At 42.7% G+C, this 24719-nt stretch overlaps 1 protein-coding gene across 12 annotated transcripts in view; it reads right to left on the bottom strand.

The window, feature by feature from the left end:
• The window catches only part of CHRM2 (cholinergic receptor muscarinic 2), a 95466-nt gene extending 85385 nt beyond the window's left edge, over window positions 1–10081 (bottom strand). For 4 of the 12 annotated variants that reach the window (XM_030479723.1, XM_030479724.1, XM_030479717.1 and 1 more), the window contains exon 1: window positions 9287–9835. The gene's annotated coding sequence lies outside the window, so the exon portion shown is untranslated. Of the gene's footprint in view, window positions 1–4732; window positions 6896–8715; window positions 8796–9286 lie in introns of those variants that run through there. The other 8 variants (XM_030479719.1, XM_030479729.1, XM_030479716.1 and 5 more) reach the window with 6 other exon arrangements.
• Window positions 10082–24719: the final 14638 nt, after the last annotated feature.

Genomic DNA, 24719 nt, shown 5'->3' with positions numbered 1-24719 from the left:
GCATTCATTTTCCACACATATATTAATTTACTGCCATGCAATATTATATATAAAATGGAGTAAACTGAATTTCCCACCATGGCAGACTGCTGCTGGACACATAGGAAAGTAAGTCTGAGAGACAACCTTTTTTAATACATCATCTGGCCTTGGTATCGATTGAAGTGTGAAGTACTACACTTAATCTACCATAGTAACAATAATGCATACATAGCAACATGTAATAGTCCTCAAGACTAGTAACAATAATAGTCCTCAAGAACACTAGGTAGTGGTGGAGGAGAAATGTGTACCCTCTCTGTCCACACATGGACATCGCTCCATCCAAGTGCTCTGCTCTCAGACTCTACAAAATCTGTTTAAATGAGAAATTAGTGTTGGGGAAGGGGGGAACAAGAGGATGAGCAAGTCCTTATAACTTTTGCAAACAGTTCTGATGCAGTGTATGATCTGAGCAAGGTCATGTCATTGTAAACCCTACTTTGGCAATTTTACCGCTACTTAATATTGGCTAAGCTGAAAACACACAGAACTGAGTAAAGCACCAGGCCTAGATCCAATCATTAAACATTAGCTTCAGTTTATTTCTCTCTCCTTTCATTTTTTTCAAATAAGACCTGATTATGAAATCTGTTTTATATCCATGTAAAACTGGCTTTGTTGATCATTTATTTTCTTTTATTCCTCACCAGGATCTGGAGCAGTTAGGAGCTTCAGTATGTTTTTGTTTGAGAGATGGTGAACATTTTAGCTACCCTCAGTTCTGAACAGAAACATTCCTGATACTCAGCTCCTTAAGGCTCTATTTTCCAACACACCAGTATAAAGAAAGTCTCTGTGGGTGGAGACTGTCTGGTCCTGTTTTCATGTGGCAACACCACAGCTGAATCTCAATACTTGACAAACTGCAGCCAATGAATCCTCACAAAACTGTCATGAGACCAGGGAGAGTTACACTCCCCATCTCAGGATGCCAAGCCTAAGCATAGCCACAGGGTAACATGAGTTTGTCTCTGACCTCAACAGGCTCTGTGTCAGGCTGCAGGAATGTGCCAAAGATCAAGAAGGAGGTTGGTGACATGGTCAGGAGCTTATCTGTGATCTCCTTGGTCTCGGTCCAGTGTGCTAGGTATAAAAATAACCTTCTTTGATTAAATCCTAATGCTTGCACAAACCATTATCATGCTTAGTCCTGGAAATGTCTGGAATATTCAATGGGTTATATGGAGAGAGATCAAAGAGGTATTGAAGTCTAATAAAATGGTAATCATGGATGACTTCACCCATCTGTACCTTGGTAGGTCAACTGATACAAGAGGATTTAAAAGGTGATTTCTAGAATAACTGGAGGACATAATAGTATGTGTTCTTAACTTAGTCTTAAGTAGCTGAAGAAGTCATACAGTCAAGCCACTGAATAGTAATGAACTTATTACTACATTAAGAGCATGAGGTTAAAACTGATAACAGTTATTGAACTGCTTAAAAAGTACTGGAGGTAGGAAAAAAAAGAAGAAAAAAGAAAAAAAAGAAAAAAGAAGAACGGAAAAAAAAAAGGAAGTAAAATCCATAGATTCAAAACAACAGTTTCTGATTCAGTGAAGTCATGCAGAAAGGAAACTGAAAAGCAAGGTAGGGAAAAAAAAGGTATTGTGAAATGTTAAGGTCCAAGGGGTTGTTTGATCCAAGCAACCAGCTTTCAGGAAATGACACTTCTGGTGAAGGCCCTGGCTAAGAGAGTGAAATTATAATACAACATAAACAAAATGTCAACCATAAATAAAGAGGGCCAAGGACGCATTAAATGACAAAAGCTTGGGGGCAGGAGGAGGGAGGGAAGGGGAGGTGCAGAAGAAGAAGCTGCAGAACATTCCTGAAAGGTCTTAAATTCACCCAGTTTAGGAGGGAACCAATGGGATCTGCTGCATATCCAAGGGGGTAATGGGAATAATTAATGAGCAAAAGGAATTTGCACATGTTCCAAATAATTCATTTGGGTAAATCTTCCCCGCAAATGATGCTTTGCCAATGTCTACGCTAGATCTATTCTTTTCATGACAAGAAAGGACATGAGCTGTCAGAATGTGAAACATTGGAAGGGGAAACGCTGGAACAAACAGATAAACTAAACAGCAGCATATCACAAGGACCTCATGGTTATATATGCAAGGGTTTGGAAAGCATTTGAAAATGAAGTGACTGCACTGATAGCAAAAATACACAAGCTGTTGCTGAAGTCAGATATGCTACAGAAGGACTGGAGAGAAACAGCTAGCATACAGATCTTTAGGACAGGCACTAGACTGACCTTAGGTGTTATATACTGAAAAGTCTTATTTCACTTCCAGGTAAATTGATTGAAACTAACAAAAAATAGAATTACATACAGTAGGGAAAAAAGTAATCATAGTTTCCTTCAAAAAAATTTGTCTCTTCTATAATTTCTTTGAAGCATCAAGCTAACAGACCAAGAAAAACAACCTGATAAGTGTGTGTATATATATAAGTATTTATATATCTTCTTAAATTGTTTGATGAATTTCCTTTGAAGAATATAAATCATCGTAAAATAAGTAGATTACTATTACAAGTTGGAAACTGTTCAGGAGAGAGAACGCAAGAACTACACATGAATGATCATTTTGCACTGTAAAAGATTAACAGTTGGGTTGCCTAAGATTCTATACCATGTATAACTTCTTTACTGAAATTATTGCTATTAGAAAATGGGAATAAGAATTGAAGTATTTCAGAGTATAAGTAAGCTGGGTGAACCTAGCATTCAGGTGGCAAATGGAAATAAGTGTTGGCCGATGCAGAAACATCACAGGTGGAGTGAAATACTTAGAAGCCTTCCTGGATTCTAGGCCAGCTGTGACCACTCAAGGAAGAATATTGGCATCGCCGTGGACAACCCAGTCACAAATTCTGCTCAGTTACAGCAATGGTCAAAATATCCCCCAACCCAACAGACAGAACAAAATTTCCATTAGTGCATAGAAGGAGTACAAAGTGTTAAAATGAAAACAGCTTTATTGTATAAGCCAATACAAGCCAATAGTCCTCACCTGGAAAACATTGGCCGATACACCGTCAAAAAAAGAAATAGAAGAATTAGCAGATTTTGAGACACGCAAAGTGAGTGGGAACCCTGGGACTCTCTAACTGAGAAGAGTAAATGAGTTGAGTAAAGCAATGGCACCTATACAATGAAGTGGATGCTCCTGTTGGCCTTTTCATGCCATATAACAGAATCATAGCAATAACATTGAAAGACAACTAATTTAAATAGATCAAAGGTTGCTTGGAGTGTGATTTTCCCAAGAAAATATGTAATTAACCTACTGAACTCACTGCTTTCACTAAGGTAGTGAATTTACTGGGAGTCAAAACCAGATTACTTGCTTATCTGGCCAGTGAGTATATCTGCAGTTTGTCTAGAATTGCCAGACGTTTCCATTTGGTGGGGAAGGCAGGTATCTGTTTTCGTTTGAAATTGTCTCTGGGCAATGAGAAAACACAGGCTGGTGGGTATTAAAACATTTTACTTGAGGGCAGTGCATATGTCTAGGGCAGCATTCCCAGCACCTGCCTCTGAAGTGTGTGGTAAGGAACATTGATAGAGACACTATATTGGACAAGACAAAACACCTGCCTGACCCAGTGTTGCTATCACTATCTTTTCATGTACTTTAACTGGATAACTGAAGCCTTTTGAATAGTAAAATAATGAATACTGATAACAAATAACAAAATTTCTGTTAATTATTCATGCTAACGTTCATGAAACTTTAGGGATGTATGATTATTGTCATTAATAAATCATCGGTCACCAGCATGCACTAAATGACCTCAGAAATCATAGTGGAATGAGCTTGTTTCCATTATTCATGAACAAATGTGTGAATAATTTTCAATATACAACCACTCTGCTTTCTAATTGACTAAATATGAGATAAATAAGCATAAAATAGACATCAGTAATCCATTGCAAAGCCAAGAGATAGTTTCTCAGGAATCTATGAAAATCCTGTGGGCTCTACTAGAAACTTGTTGTTTTCCATGGACAGATTTTGTTCTTTTTTATTTCTCACATGCAGGAATAGATTATAAAAAGGAAGGGTCTGATCTTCAAAGTTTGCGGATCATCCTATTTCCACTGAAATTAAAAGAGCTTACATATTCAGACTACCTGAAAATCCTGACCCAGAGAAATTACTAAGCAAGCGAATTCATTTAAATTACTAGGTTTATTTTGTCACCTTGGTTTCCAACACTAATTTTCACAATGATTCAGAAGAAAGATCTATGAGGATATTTTTGTCTTGTTCCACCTTTTTCTCAAAAAAAAAAAAAAAAAAAAAAAAAAAGGAAGAACAAATACCTAAAAAAACCCCAAACACCTGCCACAGTTTACTCAGAGCTTGAGGAAAACCCTGGGAGATGCTGGTTTACAGAATTTACAGCACCTATTTGTGCTGTGGCTGCTCCTAGAGATCTTTATTTTCACCGCTGTCAGAGGTGCCCCATACTATTCCCAACACCGATTATCACATTGCATTTCCCTTTCAGCAGAGACTGGTGAAACAGAGCTGTTCCATGAATGGTTGTCAAAACACTGGCATATTCTAATTACAACACTTAATATGTTTCTGAGAATGTAAAATTCTGAGCTCAATAAACCAGAATACGAGAATAAACCAGAAGTAATTAAAGTCAACAGAGTCACTCCTGATTTGAAAGAATGTAATTAAGATCAGAATCCAGCCCATGGAGTCAAAAGAGATACTGGAAAGACAAAAATCAGAGGATCATCTTATCCAAAAGAAAACACACAGAAGGCTCTCAGCAAAGCAACTGGCCCTAAATTATTGTCTGTTTCAATTTATCCTTATCATATTCTTAAAAACGAATACATGAAGCACATGGACTACTGAAATTCCATTGTATATCTTACTCCCATTGGCAAGCATTCTTTAGGAAGTGCTCAGTGAAAATGAGATTAAATTTATTTCACCCTGTTCCATCCTCCTGGGATTTAAACTTACTTTGTATGAGAGATGTCTTTTTGGAACACCTGCTGATATGTATCCCTCTCTGCAGGGAATAGATGGTATTAGATATAGGTAATGATACAGCTTTAAAGGTAGGACAGACAGCTCAAGATGCCTGGCAGCTCCACAGCCTGAAGCATTTTTACATAGAAACAAGCTTAGGACCCATGGGAAAGGGATGCAACCTTTTAATACAACTACAGGTATAGCCTTATCTTTTCATTCTGTCCACTTGCATCAGGGAGGCGTGGGAAGGCAGTGTGATAAGTCAGCAAGAGATCCCCACTCAATCTGGTGCGGAGCGCTAGCGAATGTAATCTGCTAGGCACAAGTGGTTGGTGTTCAGCTGGTGGGATGAGGACATGAAGTAGATAACTCTGCATCTACAGGACAGCTCCGACGCAGGAAAAGCTGTGGAGATCCTAGCAAAAGTAAAGCTAACTTTGCCAAACTATAGGAACTGGAAAAGATGGCTAGGGTCGTGTGTGTGGGATGTGCTAATTGTCTCATTTAGTTACAGCCATTCTCAGTGCTTGGTCCTTTGTGCAGCCTGGTTCTTTGAGACAGGAATCCGGGCTCAAATTTAACAGGGCTTGAAAACCTCCCATACAATTTAAGCTTTTTAAGATTTAAGGCTACAAGCATTTGTGAAAAAGTTATCCCTGTCATTCATATGGGCTGGATCTAAGCCCCGTCAGCTTTTCTTAGCCTGATTGCCGTTGTCTACCCATCCACCCACCCAAAGGGCTCATAAAAGGTTGGGGCAGTGGTTTCACAAGTGAGTAATCCTCTTCCATGCCTTCAAATCTCTGAGAATTAGCTGCAGGTTGCTGCAAGCTGTGAAGCTCAAAGCCAGAGAGATCCAAAATTTGTGAATAAATGGCTAGATACAGACTGGGCTTCCCAGCTCCTATTTCTTCCTACTGCTTCCTCCACAGTTTAACTCACCCCAGCGTTAATCTCTGGGTGACCAAACCAGGATCAGCTGAACCCATCTGCCGCCATTTTTTTTTTTTTTTTTCCTGGCAGCTTGGGATTTAGAAGAAGGAAGAGCTGGCTGGAAACAGACACTGGAAGGAATGTCCTTAACTCACACCATTTGTTCCTCTCCTTTCCCTGTAATTTGCTAGGAAGCCTCACAACTCCTGGGCCCGGGGATGCTTTCCCTCGCCTGCCTCTAGCACTAGAGGGCGCGGAGATCTGCGCTTTGGGCTGGAAATCCACCTCTCTGCACATCCCTACTTTCCCCTAAATTGAACTCAACTTTCAAAGAGGTCTTGATTTCACAGGAAGGGAATCTACTTCATGATTGCTGGTTTGTCTATGTTTCCCCATGCTCCATTGCTATGGAAACGGAACCAGAAAATAAGTCTTTTGCCTGTAGGTCATGATATTAGTGGAGAAGAGAACAGGTGAGTGGGTTACAGGAGTGAAGTAGGGCAGAGTAACTCCTTGGGACTGTATCAACAACAGTGGGAGATTTCACAGTAGATGTCCTCAAAAGGCTATTGAATTAGACACCCAACAGGCTGAAACGTCCAAGCACTTAGTTCAACTGAGAGCCATGAAACACACAAAGGGAGTCAGCCCAGAGATTACAACCAAAATGATAGTGAGGTATGAGACTGAACATGCAGGCAAAAAAAAACCCCATGCTTTTTTATGCATCGCAGATGCTATTTTTCACTGATGTCTTCTGTTTTTTCCTTTCTGTGTCTTGGTCTGCCTCCTGAGTGATGGCACAGCTTGGCATGGCTGCCGCTTCTTCCATCTCCTCAGGACACTCCTGATCACACGTGGTCCAGATCTCCCCAAGTTCTGCCCAGGTGCAGAGTTACAACCTTTTGGGTAGAGGGTATTAATTAAAATCTTAATTTGGGATTGGAGAAGAGCATGACCTCTCCTTTTTATTATTTTGCCCTCCATCCAAAGCAACTTGGGGACATCCTAGACTTCTCGCTCCAAGTACTGTGTCCCTTTCTGGAGTGGACTGCAATGCAGAAATCACAGAGTGCTGTGGACAGGAGCAGAGAAGGCAGCTTAGTGGGGCACATGCTCATCCGGTGAATGAGCCCATAGCACTTCTCGCTCTCCTGATGCAAAAGCAAACAGCACTGCTTTTGCAGCCCAGGAGTCCTTCGGAGGGGAAGTTTGGCCAAAGTTATAATCATAAAGAGCCTAAAAGAGAGAGGGAGCGTAAAAGAGAGAGGGAGCGTACTCTGTGTAGCTTAATGCAGTTTATAGATGAGTCACCGAGAGCAGCTGGTGTCATAAACTGTAAGATCGAGGCTGGTATGTATTTAGACAGAGGCTGTGATTGCAGGCAATGCAATACCATAAAAGCAGGCAGTGACCCTACTTCTGATCTCCTGTATTAGCCTTCCTTATTGTCAGTCCTTTTTTTTTCTTTCGGGGATGGGTATGTGTGTGCTGTTTTTTCTCCAAAACTGCAAAGGCAGGCTGTCAAGCAGAGATAGGCCCTTCATCTGTTTTCCCCCTTTCCCTTTTTCCCTTCTGCCAAAGGAAGATCTTCCTTAAGGGATAGGGACAAGCCAATGTGTGCAACCACGCTGGTTGATACATAAAAATGGGAAGGGATAGGTACTATTCTGGCTAGATTTGCATCAAGAATTACCCCATTCCCAGTGTCCTCTTCTAGTTGAAAAGAAAGCTACCTCTTCTTGCCCTAAGGGAACTTTAGCACATGAAAATAGCAGGAAAAAACAATCTTCCAGGGAGGGAGGAAGTGTCCCTTGCCCTTTCCCCAGTGGAGGGCTAAGGACTCACCCCTAGGACCGAGGAGTGAGTTACAACCCCTGGTAGCCTCCCCCTGGAGCTGACATCTGGTCACACTGTGCAGGTAAAACCGCCCCATGGCAGCACCCGCTGCCGGGCAGGGGGACGAGCGGAGGGGAGCAGCCATGAAAGCCTTGCCGCTTCCAGCCTGCCTGCTCTCCCAATCACCCTGGCATCTGGGCAGCCGCGGGGAAGAGGCGAGCACGGCGCGGTGTGCAGACAGGTGGGGAGGCGTGAAACGAAGAGTGGCCCTAGCCGGACAGATGGCCGGGCGCGACTTCTGCGTAAAAATAAGCGGCCCGGAAAGCACCGTGTCCCTCCAAAGCCTCCGAAATGGCTGGACTCTGGGGGAACACCAGCACCTTCTTCCCACAGCTTGATCTGTGTTCTCTCGCAAGACATCAGCTCGCTCCGTCTGGCCACAAGCACCCCGTGGCGGCGGCACGAGAGGAAGGAAAAGGAGCCCGGAGTCACGGCAGAGACCGGCTCAGCCCTGCCGAAGGCTCACTCGGGGAGAGCCGGACCCGGCCCTGGGGCGTGTTCCCCCTTCGCACCCGGCTCCCTGGACGCACCGGAGACCGGACCCCAGGCGTACCGAGCAAGGGAAGCGGGTCAGAAAAGGGCCGGTGAAACCCCATCCCTTCCCCGCCTCCGGCGGCGCTGCCCCTCCCAAACGCAGGACATGAGACCTGAGGCAGCGGAGGTGGGCACTGACCCTGGGCAGGTACACGCTTCCCAGGAGGAGTGCTGGGGGGCGAGGGACCTCACTGACACAGCGGAAGCCTCTTCCCCTTGTACCCCGCACCCCTGCACGGTCCCCCTCTTCCGCGGGCAGGGTTCGCTCCCCGGGGACGGCTCCACTCACCACTCTCGATGACATTTTGCAGGAGTCAAAATGAGAAAAACATGTCACAGCGGGATTTAAGGATAGTCCGGGAGATGTCCCTGTGCCGGAATGCAGCATTTGTGTAAAAAACATGTGGACAGCGCTTAGAATATGAGAGGATTTCTCTAAATCGAGCTACTGCGTCTCTCCTCTGCTGTACCATGCTAGACTCGATTCTGGGATGAATATCGCAACTACAATTCAACAGAGAAAGGCTGGGGACAATCCCTTTGCCTTCTCTCTTCTCGCTGCCTTTCCCCCGTGACTCGCAACCCTACGGACCCTTTCAGCAAAAGTTTCCCTATGTTTTGTTCTGCTCCTTCTACCAGGAAGTAAAACGTAAGCTAGTTTCTTGGACATGATTTTCTTCGCGGGAGCTTTCCTATGACAGCAGCGGATGAAATTCTAGGTGAACCGAGGAAGGGGCGGAGGGTAGAGGAAGAGAAAGAAAAGCGGGAGGGGGGGGTAAGACAAGAAAAAAAAAAAAAGGAAAGAAAAAGGAAATTTAAAACAGGAGAGAAAACGTCAGTAAAAGCCAAAGCTTTCCTACCTGCTATCCAGTTAGCAGAAGTTGCATCCCATCCCGCTGCGAGCGGCGGCTGCGGTATCGCGCCGGTTCTGGCGGCAGAGCCGGGCGGGCTGCGTGCATCAGAACCCCGGGGCGGCCGCTTTATCTTTCTCTTCCATATCTTCCGAGAGGAGGGAGGGGGGTTGGGGTGGGGGGAAAGACAGATTACTTGGTACCGTGATAATGGAGGGAAAGAACAACAGTTTGGAAGCTTTAGAGGAGAGGTAACATTGTCTGGGCTGACGGAGTTTTTGTCTCTCGCTTGCTCTCTCGCTCCCTCCCACACGCACCGGCACACACACCCATACACTCACTCCCTCCGCGGCTCTGGCCCTGGGGAGTCCCTGCTTCGGCTCAACCAAGCTGAGCTTTTAAAAATGAAATCAATAAATAATGTAGAGCAATAGAGCTGTCAAACCTGGCTTAACGGTTTACACAGGACTGGAGAAATGAAAAAAACCCAAACCCAAACCCAACCATAAACTGGGACTCGTAAGAGAACTGGTAATAATTCATACTTCACCCAGCGATTCTGAGACAAGGAGGGCAAGCTGCCACTTTCGGGGGGGGTGGGGGGGGGCGGGGGAGGGCGGGGAAGGGGCTGAGAAACGGGGAGCCTAAGTGGGCATCTCGGGTGAATGTCCTTGCTGGGGTGCCGCGGCTGTGGGTCCCCTTGCTGCCCACCAGTGGGGCTGGGGGGGTATGGGGTGCTTAGGGTTGTGTGAGTGCAAAGTGGGCTCGATTAGCTGCAGTGGGCAAGCAATTTCTGCAGAGAATATTTACAATTTTCTTTCAATATGATGGGATTAGTTGCTGTTGAAGGCTCTCCTCCAATGAGATCAGCACTGCTTTCTGATTTGGTGGCTTTGCTGAATAGAAATTACTGGTTCTTGTTATCTTTCAACACACTCTCCCCTCTTCCTCATTAGATGCTCCTCTCTTCCTCATCAGAAGTCTTTATCTACAATTTGCACATCAGAACTGATTATATTTTTTTCAATTACCTCTTCCTCGTCTTTCCCCACAACACTCTCCTCTTTATTTCTGGTTACTTTTTGCAGTTCCATGATAGCTGTAAGTCTAAAGCAATGTACAGGAGGAGAAAGGCAGAAAGAGATCTTGCTTTTAGATTATTGCAGGCATCGGAGTCTCCACAAACTGAAAAAGATGTTGTTCCATTAATTCAGTTTAGTTTTTTAAACTGATTATTGCACTGAAATATTCATAGAAAGCTGCTTCCCCAGCACAATGACAGACAAATTAGGGAAGATATATACATTTTGAGAACAAGAGTTAATTCTCCTTGAGTGTAAAGCATTCCCCTTTAATTAATAGTCTAGGCTGAGAAGTACTTACTTTGCTTAAAGGAACTTGCCAGTTCAATGAGAATAATCTAGATATAAACACCTTTAGGTTTGCTTTGTCTTTGTTTGCCTCTCTCCTAGACCAGAATTCATTTGTGATCTGGAGTGATGCTTTTTCCCTTGGTAGAGGAGCTGTCGGAGTGAGAAGCAGGAAAGAGGAACCTATCTCATCTATTGTCCAAAGAATAATAGGGGGGGAAGTGATAAGTGAAGAGACAAGAGAGGTGCATCTCATGAAGGTGACCCCTGCTTCTGGCTGCTGCCTACCCTGTCTCCTCTGCCCCATCTCTCTTCTTGAAGGGCTGATGGGGCAGCCACCCAACCAGTCCCCCCCTTTCCACTCCAAAAAACCCCTTTTCTTTGCAGAAAGTATTTCTTGGCCTGGGCTTGCCCAGGCAGAGGAGCGGCCTTCACTACTCACATGTATTTAGCTACTGCTCTTGGAAGGATCTCAGCAGCGGATTTATCCCCAAGAGGGTGATGTGCCTTCGGGGTAGCATAAGCCTGGAACTGCTCTGTCCTGGGGTGGGCATTTTTCCCCTGCCTTGGGTGGCAGAGATAATCTGGAGGAGGGGAGCTCTCAATTCTGGATGTACTCATGCTTCAGCACTACACAGATACAGGAAGGTTTCTCTACCTGAAAGCACTTTCACAGGATTTGAAGGTTTGGTCACTTGTAGGTCTTTGAGAGCATCAACGCAGCTGAGACCTGATGTCTGTCCCTTGATTTCTTGGCCCTCAGAAAATTTTGCCTGGACTTCATAGCAGACTGGGCAGCTCAGATGAGATTTGTCACCAGGAGGCTGGAAGCAAGCCGTGAGCAGGCTGTGGCCCTGTAGGTCTGCACCACTGCAGGCACAGCCCTGTTGGGCGGGGGACAGTCACCTGCATAGCCTGACTTTGGGAGACAGAGCCCCAGCCTTAGCCCCAGCTGCCCCCTGCACCTCCTGTGAGCAGTCTCTGGGACCTTGGTGCTTAACATATTTTAACATTCATTAATCAAGATGATAAGCAGCCTCAAAATCGACAATGCCCACCTCCTCTTGCCATTATTATCATTATTATTATTATCATTATTATTATTGTTGTGGGGTTTTTTTTCACTCCCAGCAACATCGCGAGTGTTTGATTGTGCACATTGATTTCTGGAGATTTAATTAGAGTTCAATCACCGCGAGCACAAGTCAGCTCTTCCTAAAACGAGGAGCAGGGAGAGGTGGCGGCCCTGTCCCGGGCCGACCCTGGCAGCCTTCGGGACCCTCCCTCCCTCTCATCTTTTCGCCCTCCCTCCTTTCATCGCAGGAATGGGACAGAGGTGCCGGGGCAGTTGGCTGCTCCCCACAGCTGGAGGAGAGGTAGAAGGTACCCCTGGCCTGGGGCTCGTTGCTGCTCGACCCAGCTGCAGGGGGCTCCCCAATGCCGCGCTACTCCGCATCGAACAGCCTCAAGGCTGCACAGCTCGGACAGCTGGAGAAGCATCCTCCGCCGTGCGAACCTCACACAAGCCGGGGAGCACTTCCATTCCTTGGCCCATATACTCCCGCTTCCTTCCCCGCGCCCCGCCCCCCTCCCCCGTGATTTTCCATGGAAATAAAAGGCCAGTGCTGAAACCCCTACCCTGTGACCCCCACTTCTACCTTGCCTTGTCTGCAGCCCGCTCCGGGGGGAGCGAAGACTTCCCCCCTCCCCCCGAAAGGTATGTGAACAGCAGTGCCTTCCTGAACCCGTGGAGCTCTGCTCTTCATCAATATCAGCAGATACCTTTTGATGGCACCCGGTGACTCTGTGGTAAGCAGCGCCTTTTAAGTTTGACAGAGCATCTGTTATTACCGGCTTCTCTCTTTTGAGCACTACGTGCTAGACACGCCTCCTGAGGGGGGAAAAAAAAAAATGCTGCTCCTGAGTTCAAAACATTTAAAATGCAGCCCCCACCTCCGGCTCATGCAAGAGAAGGGAGGGTGGGGGAGCCGAGTCATTTACAGTGTGCTAAACAGCTGTAGAGAGTAAATTCATCGTAAAACCACAGAACAAAGCACTCAGCCCTTCACTGGCAGAAAAAAAGGAAAGCGCAGGAGGAAGTGATATTTGCTAAGGAGAATCTCCCCTTCCCGTGGAGGGACCGAGGGGCTCTCCCAGGGAGGTAAAGATAGAAACCTTCAGCCAGGAGATTTCCAAAACAAACAGCATTTGTACCGTCCGTACCCAGTAGTGCCAAGTGATCTCTAGGGAGACTTCACTGAGGGCTGTATCCTGTCCCCAGGGTTTTATAGCCTGGGAGGGCGAGGGGTGGAGAGGGAGGAGGGGTGTCCCTGACACCACTTCCAAGGTGATCTCTTCTGTTCTACTCAGACGGGTACAGCCCCCCTCCGATTCAGCCTTCATCTTCACCCGGGGGCCACAGAGATGTCTACAGAGACTCATGGTCCCCTCAAGGGTGAGGGAGGAAGCAGAGGGGTTGGGGACAAAAATGTCCTGGGTGGGTAATCCTCACACTTCCACAGCATCTACTTTCCCCTTCTCAGTGCTCAATCTCACTGTCATGTCTGCTTCGCGTCCTTGCAACAGGCCTGGGATTATAAGCAGTATGAGAAAAGGACAGGGCCCAGGCAAAAGTGCTGGCTTCCCTCTCACTCCCAGAGACACTCATGTCCACATGGAACCAGGGCAGACAAGAGCTTCCCTTCTGTTAACTTCTTTCTGTCCCTGTGTGAATAAGGATGGCCAAGAAAAGACTCCTGACTGCCTTCGCGTGTTGTTTCTCACTTGCCAAGTTTCCTTAAAGGAAGGAAGGAGGGAAGATGCACCCTTAAACACGTGAATGCCCAGCAGAGGGGGTTCTGATGGTTTGGCTACCTTCCAGCTTGTTTGTTATGGCTTAGGTGACCAGCTTCCCAGCCAGTAGATGGCTTTCTTGAGGGACTGAGAGAGCAAGGCCAGGAGATAGAGAGCTCTGCAGACTGAAACACTAGATTTCTCATCAGAGACACATGGTGGACACGTCACCTCCCAACAGAGAGAAGTAGCTCTGAAAGCCACGGAGCATCTCTTCCTTTGGAGTTTTTGCCACCAGTTTTAGGCTATTAGGACTGGGAAGAGCAGGCAGAAGCCCTAATCTCTCTGTCAGGAAGAGACATGTGCAGAGAGCCAATTGACCCAAGCAGCACAAGGCTGTTAAGGTGTAAATTGAAAGGAAGAGGCTACTGGGCTCACCCCACCGAGCTGGACACCTCACTCCCAGCAGGGACCAGTGCAGGCCCTAGGTGTTTGACAGACAATGGGAAAATGCTGGTGAGAATGGGACAATAGAACAGCAAATCATCCTGATGGTGTGGACTGCAGAGAGCAAGAAGAAAGGAAGGCACAAACCCAAACCAAGACAATGGCAAGCCAGACTCTGTGCAAACAAATTGCTAATAGACACCAGTGGAAATTAAATGAGTTAAATCAACTGATGGTCAAACCTTCAGCAGAAAAGGACATGTAATCACTTAGCTGTGTCCAGAGCAGTGCACCCACAGGACCATTATAAAGCGCAGTTAGATCTGCCAGGGGAAGGCATTGAAACATTGACACATCGCAGCTTGGATCTCGCTAGTGCTAGAGATCTGAGAGCATATCAGTTTCTTCTCCCCAGTTGAAACCTTTAAGCCCTACAGCTCAGCTAGCAAGGAGGTGTGTTGTTTTCACCCACCAGCACTGGTTGCCAAGCTTTTCTTTCACTTTCCCCTTGTACCACAACAGCATTTTTGTGGCCCTTTTGAGTCTCAAAGCCTGACATACTAGGAATTATGCAAAGCAGACGATACCAATGAAATGGAAATTCCCAGCAGGTTTAGAAGGGGCTCGGAGTCTAATATTCAGAGCCAAACCGATCCTTTCTTGTAGAGCAGCTAGGTGGCGAACTGGAAAATAAAATCTACCAATTCATCAAGGATAAACACAGTATCTAGAAGAGCATCCTGCTAGGCACAGTAAGCTGAGGGGGCACTTTTAACTTTATACATGCAAGTAGTTTACCTATCAATAAAGCCCTATAAATTGCAAGGTTTTGTGTATGATGTGACATTTTTGTGTGATTGATGGGAATAATTGCTCTTTGCAAATGTTGCAGTGCCCCAGGTGAGTAATTGAGTATGTAAGTGGGCAGGCGTGAAAACAGTTGCAGAACAATCTGCAAAAATATTTGCTGAGAACCAGTGTCATCTTTGTCCAGACTTGGAAAGGCAGCTGCTGAAAAGGATGGTATAGCATATGTTCAAGGCTGTCAGACACTTCTGAATACAGACAAAAAAGTGACTTTCAGGAAAAAGAAAACAAAAAGGAAGTATATGCCTTCAATTTATGTGATATGTGAGTTCAAAAAAACCCCACATTATCAAGGGGGCAAGCAGTCTTACAATTGTGATTATAATAGGATTTTTTTATAGCTGTGGCACAAAGCTCTTAAAAGGCCAAGAGTTAAATAAAATCCTCTCTAAACTGTATGCCAGTGTGTGTGTGCCAGTGGAGTGGGTTATGTGCCACATGAAAGTTCTACTTGACGTTGATCATAGAAGCACAGAGCCTCCTTGGCCTGAAACTCAAGGGTTTATAGCCTGAAGTGTCTCTGATCTGGAGAAACCCGGAAAACCCTGCAACACTCATAGCCGCGGGAGCAGCCGGAGAAGCGCGGGGCTGCAGCCTCCAGCACCACGGAGAGCGGTCGGCCCGCCGCGGGGAGGGTGTCTGTCCGTGTGTGCGGGTGTCCGTGCCTTCGGCTGGCTGTCTGTCCGGGTGTCCGGGTGTGCACGCACACACACACCCCTCTGCATATACGGCTGTTGCTCATATGTGTGTTGGCGTGTGTTTAAGCAAATGCAAGCCAATGGTGAGTTGCACATCCGGTGTGATGTGCTCTGAGGTCACATCTGTAGTTTTAAACGTTTTTTAAATGTGTTCCTTGGAAGATGACACCCTGCAGCAAGCTGGAGAAGCTTGCTTCTGTGCATTGAATGTACCCATTAGCTGGAGTCGATGGCTAGAAATGAGGAAGATTTCACTGTGTCTTTTAAAAGTGTCAGAGAAGCTCTAATGTACATTGAAAAACAAAGTAACCTGAAGCTCAGGACTATGAATAACTCCTTCCAGTAACAGTCTCTAAGTAAATAGTTGTGTTATTGCAGAAGTGTCAATGGAACTTTTCTGCAGAGAGCCTTGGTCACTGGTTTAGACTACTGATTTGTTGAAGAGATTTAAAGAGGGTCACCATTCTGTGGGAAATAATTTCCCCAAAGTATTTCTTTACAAGCAGACTCAAAAATTAATCTTCACCAGGAATGAAGTCAATGGCTCTGGCTGCAGTTCAAGCCCAGGAACTCTGTAGCAGTGTAACTCTGTAGGCACTTCTCCTTTGTACTTGTGATTCTGCCACAGGACTTGTACAGAATCTCCCTGGTACTGATACTACTCACCGAAACACACATAGAGTGAATGGTTGATTGAAGCCCATCCAAAGCCCATAAATCCAGAAATAGAATTGTTAAAGCAGGAGTTCCTGGACACTTTTTTAGCAAGCTACTTCTGTGGGCAGTTCAGATCCATCCTGAGAAAATACAAATAGGAAAATTAATGCAGTTCCTTTGGGGGAAAGGGGATTGGAACCTACACCTTCTAGGTTCCCAGTGAGCATTTTCCAACGGGATACTTGTTTTCACTTGCTTTCTCCTGAAAGTGTTGTGTTTTGCACCTATTGTCACTTGCTGGAGCAGTGACACTTGCAGGAGAAGAACATTGCCTGTTCAAATGGCTTAATTTCATGGTGTTCACACATACACTCACCTAGGATGAGACTTCAAACAATAATAGTAACAAGTAATCAACAACAAGAACAAGTTTGCTGAAAACCAAGCATTAACAATAACCGTCCATTAACTATGCAGGATAATACCTGCTCCTTAATGCCCTGTGAGTTGCTGATTTGAATCAGACTGGAAGTAGTTCTATTTGTCCTTTGTGCTGGGGCAGACATGGCTCATCATAGTCAGGAGCAATATCACACTGTTTTATCCTTTTCCTTTCACCTACTGGTAGTGCCACAAGTGACACACTCACCAAGGCATTGCACTGCACAGTGCCAAGAGTCCTGAGCCATGAGAGACAGAGGTGCTCCTGCAATTAGGCACAATATTTTCTAATTAGCTCTGTTTTCAGTACCTGAACTGGTATCTCTCAAGTCATTACAGCATACTGTGTGGTGTGCCAGGTCTCTAATGGCCAGCTTGGCAGTTTCTGCATTACACTAGACTGTCCTCTGTAGATATGGCCTTAGAAATACGTCTTCTGTTTGTTTACCTTACTCTTTTAACTGAGTTCAATGTTCATTGTCGATACATTTTTTATGTCATTTCCTTCACAGCTGGAATTTCTTTGAATTTTTCTGTATGTTTCAGACTCACAGCATGAGGAAAGCAAAGAATTTCTAGTGTGTAGACTGGCAAATTTAGCAGCCCTTCTCCAGCAATGGTCAGAATCCAGTATTTCTGTAGAAAGAGCAACGCAGTTTCTGTCCTAGACATGAGATAATTTGTTTCCTCAAAGAAGTGTCCTCCTATTCACCAAGAATCACAGCTGCACAAATTCTCCTGTCTTTTTTTTTTTGTTGTTGTTGTCTCTTCTGCTGTTTGTCTTAGCATTAGCTACTGTAACAGGATATTGCTAATCTGTCCGCATTTATACCCATGTCACTAGGATGTTTAACTGAAAAACTTCAGCAAAACACGTCAGCATATATTTTTTCTTCTTCAGCATCTTCGGATTTGTATTTATCAACACTGATCTTCATTCGCTGTGCTGTTGTTCAGCCACCAAACTTGTTAAATGTATTCAACTTTCTTCACTTTTCCCACTGCTTCCAGTCCAGCACAAACCTCTTTCTCAATTCACTGCACTCTTCTGAACTGCTGCTAGCTTCACTTTGTCAGAACTAATTTGTAAACCTTTTTATTACTAGTGGTTGAGTGCTAAATTTTAACTCAATTCCTTTATTATATCAATCCACTCTTGTCTGCTTATTCTTTAAAATAATAAAGAATTTTTAAAATTAATTAAGAATTATTTTAAAGAATGATATATATTTTCTTGATTTTTTCTTTTATTTTTTCTTTTATCTTTTTCTTTTTTCTTTTTTCTTTTTTTTTCTTTTTCTTTAAAACTTTTCTTTAAAACATTTAAAAAAAACCCTTTCTTTAAAACCTTTCTTTAAAACCTTTAAAACCCTTTCTTTTTCTTTAAAAGAAAAAAAAAAAAGGGAAAAGTCCGTGAAATAGAGTTATTTAGACTTCTCCTCTTTCCTATTCCTCAGGTTGCAATGACGTCGTACTGACTTATACTAGATGTCTACCTACAGCTTCTCAATCTTCAGTTTGTGAATCAAGATAAGATTAGTAACAGTTAATGTCACATATTCCATAACTAATTTTTTTAGTCTTAAATACTTTTTTCCTGTGCAGTTTTTAATTGCAATCAATTATATCTTTCCATAAAAGCTAAAAATCCCGCCAATTTTTTTCCTTCCTCATTTTCATTGTCGTCACAAAAAGAATTTAAGTATATTCCAAAGCATCCTGGAGAATTTACTTGTGTCCTTTGTTGAAAACTGTTCATTATTCCCTCCTAGAAAGGGTAAAATACACTTATGAAACATGACAGTAAGAAGCCATTCTTTACTTTCTTCTATTATTTTAGGTTATTTCCTGTCAATAGGATATATTTAATAAAGATAATATTAATAAAAATGACAATATTTTCTGGTACAGCTTAACTCACCAGACATAGAATGTAGAATGTATGGGTTCTCTGGCAGTATTTGCATATTGTACATCTTAAAATCACCTGTTTTCACATTCCTGTGCAGTAGCTCATTGGCTGAATTGCTTTGCATGGAAAGGAACAGGCTCTCTTGAGGAGTCATGACAATAGTTTCGTAGCTCAAGCTGGTACTAAATCAAGTATAAGCAGCCTTTCTAATAAGCCTTTATATTAGAAAGAAAGAGAAAGGTTTCAGATTAAGTTCTACATTGCTGCAATGATTACTAAGAGCAATGAATCACGTGTGGTCAAGCTCAGCTAGCAAACCAAATGAGCTCCAGAGCTCTTCAGCAGTGTGTCTTGCAGGTACACTTTTAATTTTTTTTGGTGATCCAGCAAGGCTATAGATTGCAACATGTGGTAATCTTACACAGAAACAGAGATCTAGATCCATTGGCGTCTGATTCCTGTATGAAGCTTTAGAATGAGAAGTAGCCAAAATCTACTTCTTTTCATATGTTCTTTCACCTTTAAAGTTATCAGTGTGGACTTCTGCTAGGTCAAAACATAGTTTTTTCATCAAACCATCTTTTCTACCACCAATAACAAATTACTATAATTTCTGTTCTTCGTCACTGTACCATACACATATCAACAACTGAATAGCCTTTGCTAAGAGCAATTCCTTCTTGCGTCACCTGTAGAGCCAACAAATGATGCAATTGAACTTTGTATAAACCCTCTAGAAAGAAGAAAGTATGTTTTTTCCTCCAGAGTGGATAAATAGACCCTTTTTTACATTAATGATAAACATGTTGAAGTAAATCTAGTTGCATTTAATTATGAGCCGCTTGGAATATTCACGTCAAAGTTTTTCAGAACCTTTAAAAAAAAGTCACTTAAAATACTGAGACTTAAAATTCGGCTCTTGATTTGTCTCTTCAGAGAACAACCATACCTGACTACCTGAACTGCTGAGCCCAGTGTATTATCTTTTGAAATATTATAGATACCATTAAAGCTGAATTTGTTCACAGAAACTGACCCAAGTAAAAAGGATACTTTCACAAACCACATGAGAGATGTTTTTTCATTCCTATTTCGATATGAAAGACAAACCTAAGGTCTGTGTTTATTGATAACTTTTGTAACACCTGAGGGATGTTCTGTGGTGATTCCCAATGGTGTAATAAGAACATAATAAGTTCATGAAAAGAGAAACTGTGAACACCCATGTGAGTGTTCAATGTTCAGCACAAAAGTGTTGGTTTAAAGGTTAACAGATCTTTGGTTGCTCTTCCGAATAAAGGTGTTATGCTCTCAACCTCAGGGATAAAGAACAAGTTCAGCAGTCAGGATTATTGCTTTAATGACTCACTTAAGTGCCAGATTTCAAAACATTTCCTTCAAGCATGTGTATACTGCACCTGTGTTCCAAACACAGGGCTGCTCCGGCTGAACTGCTGAGTGTTTAATGTGTGTGTGGCTGTTGTGCAGAGGAACTATTGGCGGGAATCAAGAATTTGGCATTGCAGGTTAGTTGTTAAAAATTGAAGCACTTAAGAAAAACATAGGGTGCAATCTGCCTTGTCTTCCTTTTCTAATCTGCAAAATCACTACAGTGATTATCTCCCTCAAAGGAGTGTTATAAGACATTACTAATTAGAGTCTTTCAAGTAACGTGGAAAGGTACATGTGGAAAAGGTGCTGTAGCACAAATTATTAAGAGAGAGGTAACCAGGCACGTATCTATTTAATTTAATAGATGGGTTATTTGTTCCTCCTACTCATGTCTCTGCTTCAACAAAGTTAAAATTTATGTGTCGAAATACTCATGAAATAGGGTTAGAATTAAGTACATGATTAATATTATGTCTCTGTACTGGTGTTTCATTGAATTAGGGCCTACCCACTGTACCAGTAACCAGAAACATTGATAATGTGGTTTGGGTTGTTCTTTAAAATCAAAGAAACATGCATCAGAAAATGTTCATACTTTATTTTATCTATCTGTGAACTATGGTGGGGTTTTTTGGGGGGTTTTTTTTGGTTCCACGTCCCACCCCGATTTTTCTCTATATTAATGTATTTGTGAACATCAGCACATTTTACAGACTTTATGCTATTCTCTAACAGTCCTTCCTGACAAAGATTTCCACTTCTGGTCTAGATTGAGCATGGTTTTGTGAAAAGAAAATGGCAATACATGGAAAAGCCCTCCTTATAAAAATTCCAGTTTTTTGTACAAGCTGTTATCTGAACTGAGTCTAAGCAAACATGAAGAACAAAGATGAAAATCTCCACTTCCAGGCAATAATAATGAACAGGGAAACATATACAGAACAGAAACTCTCTTTTCATCATCCCAAGCCATCCTCTGGGCCTTTAAAGGATAAGCAGCTAGGTCTAGTCCTGCAATATGAACTAGTTTGTAGCACATTAACTTGTAAACCTCACAGTCTAGAACCAGGTACTTGGGTCTTCCTGTAGAGGTTTAAGACTCAAGATTCACAAAAGATTCCTCAGTCAGCAGGCAACAGCATGAATTGACTAATAAGAATTCAGATGAAGAATGACCCTTTATGCTCAATCTTTCTATTTATGTACAACTAGATTAAGTTGCAGCCTCTGTGTGTGTCTGTGGGCAAGGAGACTTGGGGCTTTTGGCTGATCAGTTTCTGTCCACAGTGTCAGTAGCTATGTGTATTGGTTTTGGCTGGGATAGAGTTAATTTTCTTCATAGTAGCTTGTACAGTGGTGTGTTTTGGATTTATGATGACAACAGTGTTGATAACACACTGATACTTCAGCTGTTACTGAGCAGTGCTTACACGGCATCAAGATCTTTCCTACTTTTCTTTTCATCAAGAAGTTGGGAGAGAACGCAGCTGGGACAGCTGATCCCAACTGATCAAAGGGATATTTCATACCATAGATATGCTCAGTAAGAGATACAGCGGCAGGGGAAGTTTGTCAGGGCTGCCATTGCTTGGGGGTGGGCTGGGAATCTCTTATCTGGTGGAGAACAATTGGGGGTTTTTTGCGTTCCTTGTTTTTATTGTTGATTTTGTTGTTGTTCATTTGTCTGTTTGTTTGTTTTTACTTATTAATCTGTTTTTATCTCAACCCATGAGTTTTCTCACTTAGATCCTTCTGATTCTCTCTGCCATCCCACTGCTGAGGGGAGTGAGTGAATGGCTGTGTGATGCTTTGTTACCTGCAAAGGTTACACGACAACACAAGCCAGCCGTAGTTCCCACACTGTGTGATGAAGAATTTCTGAGTTCTAAATGTCTGCTGATGTGCTTTAAACTTCTGGGCTCAGGTTGTCCAGACTTTTTTTTTTTTCAATAGAAGCGACCATGGGCAGGAAAGTGTCCAGATTCACTAATTCCTGTTTGTTTACTGTTGGTTTTAATAGAAATTGGTTGCTAACATTTTAAAATCTGGAAAAACTAAGGTTATGAGGCTGTGCTGCTTGTTCAGGATTTCTGACAGGAAAAAAAATCTGGACTACAGGTTATCTTTTTCTTGGACAAATTTACAAAATAGTAAATAGCACTGAAACCATTTGAGAGCACACTAACAGTATGTGGCAGCTCATGGAATAATGGCTACATAGGGAGCCACAGTTAGATGAATTCACAAAGGACTAAGTAAGCTGTGAGTAAGACTGCAGAAATTAGACCTGGCTGGAGAAGGCCAATTTCATTTGGTGACACCTATCAGTGTTTCACAATTTCTTTTTGTTCTGCACTGTAAAGATGAGAACGCTGAAAAAAAGTTCTCTATTCTCAGAGAGAACTGTGTCAAAACATCATTTTGTGAATCTAAGAAGCCAGCCTTTCAGGAGGAGAATGGAGGAAGAGTCTTTATCCCTAACTAACAGTAACCAGAAAGATTTATGTCCCAAAACAATCTGCCTTGAAAACACCTTGAAAACAAATAAATATGTACTTCGATAAAACAGAAAAAATATACTCAGCACATAATACTTCTACTGGATCTAAATGGTAGACTCTGGCCACTAAAAATAAGTAGAGTAAAAAGAAGGGATAAAGAACTGAAGAGTTGTAATAATTCTTATAATTACCTATCCTCAAACAGATTAAAAAAAAAATAAATAAATTAGATTTATTAGTACTCCAGACTTTGACAGGTAAGAAAGTACAGATAAGAGCTGGCACTCTGGTTCTGCGACATGTAAAATGATAGATTGGAAAACAGATCCCAGATGTGATTTGTCTAATAAGCGTATGACCTGCTTAGCCACAACACCTCTGTGGAAGATAAATGTTTGTCTTCACTAAATCATACAAATACCTGCCTGTTGCATGGTCCCCTGCGTGGTGTAATCAGCATCATTACCACAATATGAAAATATCTTATCTTTGTTCATGACTTCTAAGATATAGGTAATTAATATCCAACACACATATATGCACCAAAACCAAAAAAAAAAAACCCCAACAAAACCCCCCCCCAAAAAACAAACAAAAAAAGGAAGAATAAAAAAGTATTAAGAACAGTTGCTATTTTGATATAATTTGTTTCCAGGAGAAAGAAAATACCCATTAGCTTAAGCTAAATGTGAAGTGTGTTTGTCCTCTTTGTTTTTACAATGATCAGCTAACTGACATCTTCTGAACTACCTTGGTTTGCAGGTCACAGAGCAGATTCAGCTCCTCTTATGATGAACATGGATATGGGATGTTTTATATCTGACCTATTTCTTGTGGCCTGAACAATTATTCCCTTTTTGTCTGCTACAAGATTTATTCCACCTCTTCCCTCAATGCAGGGAATTTGGAAGACCTCTTTGACAAGTAGTATTTTTATCTGTGCATTCTTTATTTAAGCTGCCATCCAAGATCCAAGGCTCTCTCTGAATAACCAGGTTAGCTGAGGGAAGTCACTAATGGCACCATTATTCTAGAGCTCCTCATGCTTCTCTGGATCCATGAAGGACCGGGTTTCTTTTGCTTTTGGGATAAAGATTCTCAACAGTAAGCAGGTTCAAGCATGGTTTCAAAGAACTGTGCTAATATGAACTAATTTATTCTGCCTGAATTCAGTAACAGGCAACTAGTATTGGTATCTGCACTGTACAAGGCAGGGAAACAAGGTGATAGTTGGTCATTATTTTAAGCCTTTAGGCCACACAACCTCTCAAAATAACAAAGTAAAATAGCAAAGCACAGAATTACATTTGCTCTGGGGACTATGGCTAGCAAGTAAACTGTTGCCAGTGCTGTTAACTGTATTTTTTCCCTGCCCTTCCTAATGCAGATGTGCTGCTTTTTATTTAAGTTCACCACTGCTAGGGGGTCATGCAACTTTTAGGCAACATCTGTAAGGCAATTCAATATCGAGATATCCAACTATTGGTGTACTGAGCAAGGATATGGTTCCTCAGACATTGTTCACAGAAAATTGTAATTCTGGATTAAGAGCACAGCACAGGGTAGCACCACTTGCAGTCATAAAGTACTCTGTGCTTTCATGTAAGTATTTGTGGGGCAGAGGCAGAACTCACCACTGCTTTCCAACAGAGACAATCTATTTGTGAATATGTTCAAACCTACCCAGTGTGTTCTTCCTGTTGTATAATTACTGTTTACCTCCCTGAGTTACATCCTCTTTAACAGGCAGTACCATTACAATGCTCCCTCTCATCTACAGTGAAAGACAGCAAGAAACAATCACCTGTTGTTTTTTTCAGGATCAGCTCAGCTCTGAGAGAGCAGCAGCAGAGCTATTGTTATGTTCTGAGATCTATTTATACACTGGCATATGGAACATTTTCCCTGCATCGATATTTTTCTGCTAAAGTATTATGGTTTGCTTTTTAGGTTAGTAATAACAATAATAACAGCAATAAGAGCAACAATAATAATAATGCCATCCATGTCAACATCTGCAATTTCAGTAAAAAACCCACTCTTACAGATGAGGAAAAGAACACCCCCCACCCTGAAGCTCCTAGGAATTTATGTGCTTGTTCTTATGTCTTAGGGAACAGGCACATCTATTAATTAAATGGGTAAATAGGACTGATTCAAGCACACACCTGTTTTTTAAAAAGAGCAAAACTCCACCTAGAATCAATGGTCTGCTTCATCACAGCACAATCTAACCTTATAAGAAAGTCATTGCTTTAAAAAAGGCACAGAATAAGCTGTGTATATTTCTTCATGAGATAAAACACAACCGCTTTCACACGATTGCTGAAATGTCCATTTCTACTGTGATAAATAAATGGATCT

This window comes from Strigops habroptila, chromosome 3 (assembly GCF_004027225.2).
Source record: "Strigops habroptila isolate Jane chromosome 3, bStrHab1.2.pri, whole genome shotgun sequence".
NCBI classification, from domain to species: Eukaryota; Metazoa; Chordata; class Aves; order Psittaciformes; family Psittacidae; genus Strigops; species Strigops habroptila.
The sequence above is the reverse complement of the archived record's forward strand: the minus strand, read 5'-3'. Positions and strand labels throughout refer to the sequence as shown.